Source organism: Rhinopithecus bieti, unplaced genomic scaffold, assembly GCF_001698545.2.
Source record: "Rhinopithecus bieti isolate Rb0 unplaced genomic scaffold, ASM169854v2 scaffold_19858, whole genome shotgun sequence".
NCBI classification, from domain to species: domain Eukaryota; kingdom Metazoa; phylum Chordata; class Mammalia; order Primates; family Cercopithecidae; genus Rhinopithecus; species Rhinopithecus bieti.
Window position 1 is genome coordinate 1,686,023 of NW_016810077.1, and position 5,351 is coordinate 1,691,373.

Sequence of the window (5,351 nt, forward strand, 5' to 3'; positions counted from 1 at the left end):
TAATACTATAGACTATTAAAATCATAACAAATTGGTAAAATTGAACACCTGGGAGTTAAACATATTTCTAACTTTGTATTGTTTTTTAAAAGATAAACTTCATGGAAATAAAGTGCAACATTTTCATTCATCTTACAGCTCCTAACGCATTATTTTCACTAAAAGCATTCCCTTTTAAAAACACATTTCACTAAAGTGCTTAATCTGAGAAATAACAGATTAGTACTATTAATAAAGGCTTGATTTTATTAATAAGGAAATTGTTAAATATGCTTGGTATCTCTGATACAATTCTTGGGTTGATGAGTCTGGTCTGTGGCCAATCTGTTAAGTGAACCATGGCAATTATCCATCTTTGCAAAACTACCCTACATCCCCCTCAAAGGAAACAAACTGACCCCAAGACAGAATTTAAGTTAATCACTCCAGAGTAAAGCAAACCACTAGCCTTGGCCTTCCCTATTAAAGCAAGTCATAAGAAATACAAATATCCTAGACTAAAGCTGTATACATTTAATGTTCGTTTACACACGTAACACATCGTTTATGAATTGAACAAGTTTTGTGCAGTTTAGATCATGTTTTGGGTTTTCAACAAATTATTTAAAAATAAACAGAATGTATAAATGTATAAAAATGATTGGCTCTGGCGATTTTGTAGCGTTGTGCTAACCAAGAGGACTACTCCACTTTTACTCCTTTTTCGTCTAAATGACATCTTAATGACCTGCCCACGCTGAAGCCTCATCCATGCTTTGGGAAACTACCACATACCTGTCGGGAAATGTGACTGTTGGTTAAGGCTACATTTCTCACACTACCGTGAAAGAAGTATGTGACTTAAATAGGGCCGCGATTTCCTTTACCTATTCCTTCCCTCAAAGGCTGCTTTAAATGGAGGTAATTCAAGCCTCCCCGTGCCAAACGCCGGCACTCCCACAAAGATGGATTGGTTCTTATTTTTTACTTTAAGGAGGATGGGAACCTGAAAATGTTTCCTAACGTTTGCTGAGGCTTTAACATGCTTAAGGAATTTGAAACCAAGGGAAGTTTGGCCGTAACACTCTGAAATATCCGCATCAGGATGCGGGCTAGGTGTCCGGCTATTACAAAACTACAGAGGATGCAAGGTTTGGAAGAAACTGTTTGGACTTTGCTGTATACCGGGCAGGCGTGGGGGGTTGGGGAGGGAAGAACTGGCTGAGGGAGAAAAGAAAGACGTTCGCGTCCACAGAACACATCCTAACGCTCCTGAGTTGCTAACTCCATCCCTAATCATCTCGTTGGTGGAACCAGCTGGAAAGGGAAAGATCAGCGAGCCTCGGCGTGGGATGAAGGCAGCGGTCTTGGCCTCAACCGCTGGCCTAGACACCTGGCTTCTGGGGCCTGCCCGATCGAGCTGAACCCCCTCCCCTCCAGTCCTAAGGTGAGCACACAGTGCTTTCACGTTTCGTCGAGAAACCTTCCAATTCCTCTACCTCCCCAAAAGTGCTAACTTCAAGGGTTCGGAGGTGGCAGGGGGGTGACAGACCGGAAAGGACAGACCCCGGGGTCTCAGGGATTTTCGAGGTAGGAAAGAATGACGATCGCCCCGGCCACGAACGCATTTTCCCTCGCGGACCGCCCCCCGCCCCCGTGCCCAGTCTGCACGACCTGCCGCGGCCGCGCGGCGCTGGGCGCCAGGCTGGGGTCCTCGCGCGGCCGCCGGGGCTAGCGTGGATTGGGTGGGGTAGGGGTTGGCGGGCTCCTGAGCCGCAGTAGCGGATGGTTCCCGGCACCACACGCCGGGCGGGCAACCACATTCTGACTGAGAGCCGGGGGGAGGCAGGGACGCGAGTGAGGCGGCGCGAGTCCCGGTGCGGCGCGCCCGGCGGACCGAGCGGGTGGCCCTCTGCGGGCTGCCCCTCTCCATCCCTCCGCGGATCCCCCGCCCTTACCTCTGGGCGCGAGGGTGTCGGCTGGAGAGGGTGCTAGGGAGCGGCGAGCTGCCCGGGGGTCGGGCTCAGCGGCTGCCAGCGACGGCGGGGTCTCTCGCGGGACCGCTGCTCATGGCTTGTAGCGCCAGAGCACTGCAGCCGCGGGCACGGCGGCGCCCTCCTCCTCGTTCTCTTCGCGGGCTTCCAGCCGGGACGCAGCTAACGCCCCAGCCCCGCAAGCCCTCCTCCCCTCCGCCTCCCCGGCAGCGGACGGAGCCGCCTCCAGCACCGCCCCGCGCGCAGCTGGGCCAGCGGCAGCCAGCGCCGCCCAGCGCCAGGCCCTGGGGTCGCCACAGCCCGCCGAGTCGACTCCGCGGTGCCAGCCCCGCTGTGACGCAGGCGGCGCTGCCCGGGAACTTCCTCCCCTGCAGAGACCACCCCGCGCCCGGGACCCGCCAGCGAGGGCTGCCCCCCGCCGCCGGGGGCTTTCTCCAGGACTGGGAGAGAAATCCTCTCTCCGCTTCGCGACGCGGCCACTCCCACCCCTGAGACGCCCACCTGGCGGGCTCTGCGTGGGGGGATTCGGCTGCGTCTAATACCACCTCCACCACTCATCCCTAACAATGCGCGGAAACCCACAGGCGGCTGTGCGCGCAGCGTCGGCTCAGCCACCGCAGCTCCTCCCCCGGGGTAAGTTAGAGGGGAGCAGCCACCACTAAAAATAGCCCTTCTGGGAACTCCTCCGAAGGCCGGGGTCAGGATGAAGATAACCCCTCCACAGGAGAAGCGAAGGCCTCCTAAAAGAAGGGTGGGGAGGGGACGGTGGGATACACTGAGGGAGATGGAGAAGGAGAAAAGCAAAACCCAATATCCTTGGATCAGGAAACCCTTGAGCCCCTTGACAACCATGTCTCCTTTCAGGCCGGAATCCCCAACTGCACCGCCCCTGCAAGACGGGCTAAGCGGCAGATTCCAGGGAGACTCAGTTGGAATGCCCCGCCTACAGCTCCCGCATAAAGGAGTTGACGGTGCACAGCAAAACCACCTGTTATTTAACGAGTATGGGGGGAGGGGTTCTCCCTCATTGATTGATCTGAACTGTGCTTTTCTTCTCCCCGTTTTCCTACCCGATTTCAGGATGAAAAAGCAAACTCTGACGTCTTGAAAGCTGGCAGCTCTCTGTATGGAAAATCTCTTCCCAGTGAAAAAATGTACAGACAAGATTACTAAGTAACACAGTCTTCTGGGAATGCCTTATCAATGCCAGCTATTTGAAGAGCACCCAAAGTCAAACTAGTGCTCCGCACTGGCAGTCTGGAAAAGACAGATGTATGTGAGTAGAGAAACTGATAGACAACTAGTCGCTGACCAGCTGGCCTGTTTTCATACTACAAGCCTTCAGAAAGCAGTCGCCTCCTTTTACCATGTTTCTATTTCTAAACCAAAATGAAAAGGACATTTGTTCAAAAGATATTTTCTTGGGCTTTACATTGCTTTCCCCCAGCTCACTCAGCAAAATCCTACACTTTTTTTCCAATTGCAGTGCTGCTGTTGGGTGTCCTTCCCAGAAGACAATCTTAAATTCTCTTAGGCCTTAGGAGCTGAATCTAACACCAGTCTTAATTAACCTGGAACAAGACAAAAATTTAGGTCGGGGCTTACCTCCTAGTCAGCAGGTGGGAAAAAAATTCCTAGAGTCTCTGGGGAAAAGGCAAAGGCTAACTTTAGCAATTTGCTTAAAAACAAACATACAAAAAAATATTCAAGTACCTTGTAAGTCGCCAGGGTAGATGCAGCAATACTCTCTAAGGTAGTTTTACCTCTTCAATTCTCTTACCTTACCTGAATTTAAACACAGTGAGACTCTTACCTTACCTGAATTTAAACACAGAAGTACCAACGTTACAGCCCTCCTGTGGAGGGCCTTATTCTGCAAGGGCTCTCTAATACACTTCTGGCTTTGTACCGTTGGCACCTGACCACAAGCTTAGGCATCCCTGAAATGTTCCCTTGCTACCCAATGTCAAGGAACCATTGAACCTTAGACTTTGTATTCAGGTGAACCAGGATTAAATCCCTGCTCTTCCAGTTTAAACTTAGGAAATTTACTGTTCTTTTTACCTGCTCCCTCCCCCCAACCCACATCCCCTTATCATCAGTATAGGTATAGTAGTACAGGGTGCTGTGAGAATTAGCTAATATGCTCAAATCACCAAGAACAGTGCCAAGCACTTTGTAAGTAGTCAGTAAATGAGACCTACTATTGTACTTACTACTCTTCATCGAAAGCAAAAGAACCAGGAATAGCAAAAAGGTTTGGAAACCTGGGATCTGAATCCCCTGCAAGTTGAGTCCACCCCAAGTTGCTTTATTGCAATACTTTTGGCTACTCTGTGTCTGCCTTCTAATTGGATCAACTGGGTAGTTTTTCACGTGTAGGCAGGTAATTCACATGCACATTAATGCTTGAAAGTCACTAGTCTAAAAACTATGCTACACTGCTTAGTTCACTTTTTCTTATTTTGTAGCATATAAACCTTAAATCTAGTCATCTCATCTCAGTCCACCTAATTCACATCAACATCCACACTTAGCAAGCTCTCTGAAAAGGACTGGGAGAATTAGCAGTCAACTTGAATGAGGGTCTTAAATAAGTACAAGGCTTATTCTCTGACTTCAGGGTGTTCATAGTTCATGGGAGAGGGAATCACGCATACACACGAACCAGAATAAACCATTTTGAAGTAAATGTGCTTGAAGTTCAGCACATCTCCAGAAAGGAGAGGGTACTGTGAGCTAGATGAACTGGGTACACAGTCTCTGTCTTGACCTTTCATTTTATACCCAATTCTTTGGGCTAAATTTTGACATTCTAATTGGACTTCCAGAGTGAGTAATTCCGACACTAAAGACTCTACGTAATTACAAGTTAACCATGTACAGGTTGGTGATAGGAGCAGAAGTAGATATTTCTGGGCCGTGTGAGGCTGTGGTAAGGGATTTGGAATGAAATAGGTCTGGGCTTAAATCTTGTATTGCTAGCTGTGAACTTCAGTTTCCTCATCCGTCTATTGGAATATAGCTACCTTTTAGGGTTGTGGTGAGACTTAGAATATCTGTAACCCCTCTAGTGGGTTGTATGATAACAGCAATTATGTTACATTGTTGTTTTGTTGTTAGCTGTAAGAAAACTGAGGCTGGGTTGAGTTATTCCTTGTAGGCATAATTAATTAATTAATTATTTCTGCGACAGAGTCTCACTCTGTGTGAACTCCACTCACTGCAACCTTCGCCTTCCAGGTTCAAGCAATTCTGCCTGCCTCATCCTCCTGAGTAGCTGGGATTAACAGGTACCCACCACCATGCCTAGCTAATATATATATATATATATGTGTGTGTATATATATATATATATATATATATATATGTGTGTAT

The 5,351-nt window shown here is 48.8% G+C and overlaps 1 protein-coding gene across 5 annotated transcripts in view; it reads right to left on the reverse strand.

The window, feature by feature from the left end:
* The window catches only part of LRRC8C (leucine rich repeat containing 8 VRAC subunit C), a 116,153-nt gene that overhangs the window by 96,720 nt on the left and 14,082 nt on the right, over positions 1–5,351 (reverse strand). For 2 of the 5 annotated variants that reach the window (XR_001889021.1, XM_017891258.1), the window contains exon 1: positions 1,938–2,589. The exons of the other annotated variants lie outside the window; for them this stretch is intronic. The gene's annotated coding sequence lies outside the window, so the exon portion shown is untranslated. Of the gene's footprint in view, positions 1–1,937; positions 2,590–5,351 lie in introns of those variants that run through there. 5 annotated transcript variants of the gene reach the window in all.